Source organism: Canis lupus, chromosome 24 (assembly GCF_003254725.2).
Source record: "Canis lupus dingo isolate Sandy chromosome 24, ASM325472v2, whole genome shotgun sequence".
In the NCBI taxonomy this organism is placed as follows: Eukaryota; Metazoa; Chordata; class Mammalia; order Carnivora; family Canidae; genus Canis; species Canis lupus.
The window spans coordinates 33,129,282-33,132,272 of record NC_064266.1 but is presented as its reverse complement, the minus strand read 5'-3'; the positions used below and the strand labels follow the sequence as shown (position 1 = coordinate 33,132,272).

Genomic DNA, 2,991 nt, shown 5'->3' with positions numbered 1-2,991 from the left:
ACAAAACTTCTTAGAGGCAAATTTGAGACTGAATGAGAAGGAAACTTGGATAATCACTTGAGCACCCAGAAGAAATCTGAAAATCTGAGGCTAAAATGGACTTGTTTTGGTAATAATTATCTTCAGAGAGTATTTTGCTTATAGTAATTCTTTGGAATAGACTAGACTATAGTTCTGAAAGAGTTTTCAAGGAAATTTCACTCAAGTCTTGTTTATGTGATACTGTGTTTCACAATGATTAGAGGGAGGAAAATCTCCAGAATCCATGAATGGACACCAGATAAGCTATACTCAGGATACCAGGCCTAGAAAAAAGTTTCCGTGGAGTCAGAATGATCTGGGATACTAGACTTTGGCTCAGTACCCAGAAACTACCTTTTTAATTTGTCCGGTTTTACACAGGAACAATTTCTGGGTGAAGGGCTAGAGTGACATATCTAACTTATGCTTTCTGCCAATTCCCAAGGTAGCTCCCAGTCTATGCCCAAAGTCCAGAAGCAGGGGTTACCATTGTTGGTATTGACCTAGAATGCCCATGTATGGATTTACCCTGGGCTACATTGGCCATTACTGTTTGTGGTCCTTAAAATACTGGCCTAGGCTGCTCATACCACTCTACTCCTTTGTGAGGGTGGGTCCTTGATAAGAATATAAATAGGAAAAAAAAAAAAGAATATAAATAGGGTAGTCAGGGCAAAGGGGAATGATCTTCCATAGTCTGATTATAGAAGTTCAGGTTAATTTAAGATTTGTAGCTTCCAGGTGTAAAGTCACAATTTCTATATTGCAGGCATCTGTGGCATTGGAGCCATTTCCCTAGAATGTGAGCATTGTTGAGGGTTGAATGCTCATTAATTTGGGGAGGATGAAATAATTTAATGATGATTATTTTAGTGCCATTTATATGGAAATCCACTGGGATCAGTGACAAAATACAGAAGCAAACTCAGTTTTGGCAGGCCATACCAAGGAGATATCAATAATGATTGTCCTTATACAGACTAACTCATTACATTGTTTGTGCCAATGTAGGTCATCTGTAGTTTACATTGGAAGAATCTAGGTTGAGAGAGATAAAGGATTTTAGACAGGGTCTGACATACAAAAATTTTCCAATTAAAATTTTATACATCTAATCAATATGAAAGGCAAATCTGGGCAAAGAAATTAGCAAGAATTCTAAATTTGAAAATCTTCCAGTAATATTTCAATTTATTTACTCAGAATTATTTTGGGATACTTTTGCATGAAGAATATTCCATTTTGCTTGTTTCTTCCTTCTGTCATGTTAAGCCTCCTGTTTTCCACCACCTCTGTCACTGTTAATAAATAAATGTAGTGATTGTTATGGTCTTTGGTAGAATCCAGGGTATTTTGCACATTAGCAGAACTTCAGAGATGTTTTTAATGCCTATAATACATCCTGACCCATAATCCATCCATAAAATGTTAATGAGCAAATATAGTGCTATACTCTGAGGATTAATACTTTGAAGTCTCTGCTCTTGAGCCTGAGGCTATTGTGTGGCCATTCACTATAGATACTGAACTATTCAGCCAAATCTCACTACTTCTCTTTTACCTGTGCAAAAATAAGGGTTGGATAGGATCTTAAAGACATGAGGCCATCGTGGTAGTAGTGAGATGCTGGGTAGAGAGCTAGGGGGTCTGGATCCATGTCCTTCTTCTGAATGAGCTTGGGAAGTCATTAGCCAGTTTTCACTTTGGGCTTCAATTTTCACAATTAAAAAAGAGCTTTGTTGGACTAAATGACCCAAGGCATTGAAATTTGTGCCTGTGACTGATTGTTTCCAACCCAGGTATAATCTCTTGTCCCATTGCTTAATCTCCCCTGGCCTCTTATTTTCTTTTTCCTGAAAAACCAGGGTTTCTAGTATTTGGTTGTTGTCATTTGGGGTGGGATGAAGTGTTGAGAGACTTACTTTTCAGGAATACAGTATTTTTCACAGAGATATTTTTGTTTAAAGTTGTTCCTGTTGCCTCCACAGCCAGAGAAGACGAAGGGCTCACACACAAATGTCAAGGTGTTGTAGTAGAATCTGGTGTAAACTGACTTACAGGTACCAAATAGCGGAGGGTAGTTGCAGATTTCTGGGCATGAGAATCCTGGAGTCAGGTTTTCTTTTCTACTGCCAAATGGACATTCTTTTCCTCATGGACTCAGATGACTGATGGTCATCAGTCCATGTGAATCTACCTGATACCTTTTCATTGAGCGAGTTCCTTCAACATAAATTTCACTGTATATGCGATATAGGGCAATGATTTAGATTCTGGCCTGGGTCAGAGATTCTGAGAAGTAATTGGAGAGGGACAATAAGGTGGCTTAAAGAGCTGAAAGCAAGAAAGACCTGAGGCTTCTGCCCTGTATCACAGAACTTTATATTAAATAGGTCTCATTTTCTGACTCTCCACAGACTTTCCCCAAGGCACTGGAACTGAATATGTCATCATCTGCTTTCCCAAGGCCACAGGTCAGAACTCTTACTTTGATTTTTACAGACTCCCTGCAAACACACAAGCTAAAAAGATCTTTGGCTCTCTACATGTACTTCTGAAGGATAGGTTTAAAATGCTTATTTTGGCAGAAGATCTTCCTTTCCTCCACCTGTGTCTATGCCCTCTCCCATCTGATCCCCCTTTTTGCCTACCATGCAGACTCACCTGGCTTAGCTGAGACCATGGAGGTGGGTGGTCAAAGCAGGAACAATGATGGCCATGTTGGAGACAAAGAAGGAATTAATGTCAGTTTTCTTCAAGTCCAACTACAGCCCTTACCCACAACTGGGAATTTGCTACATTTACTCAGTATTTCACATGTATTCATCATGGTAAGTAGATGTGAGTGCCCTAAGCCTGTGAGTGATGGCCTCTGCTTCTTTGTATCCATAGAATGCAGAGTAGTCCTGTATGTGTTAAGTAGAATTAAAGCACATCTAATACACCCACATACATATACACACCCCAATA

At 39.3% G+C, this 2,991-nt stretch overlaps 1 long non-coding RNA gene across 1 annotated transcript; it reads right to left on the bottom strand.

Annotated features, from left to right (window-relative positions):
* Positions 1-1,184: 1,184 nt before the first annotated feature.
* Positions 1,185-2,679, bottom strand: LOC112674036 (uncharacterized). Its single transcript, XR_007405660.1, has 2 exons — positions 1,944-2,679; positions 1,185-1,319 (listed from the first exon to the last, which is right to left on the bottom strand). It is a non-coding gene; the product is annotated as an uncharacterized LOC112674036 (long non-coding RNA).
* Positions 2,680-2,991: the final 312 nt, after the last annotated feature.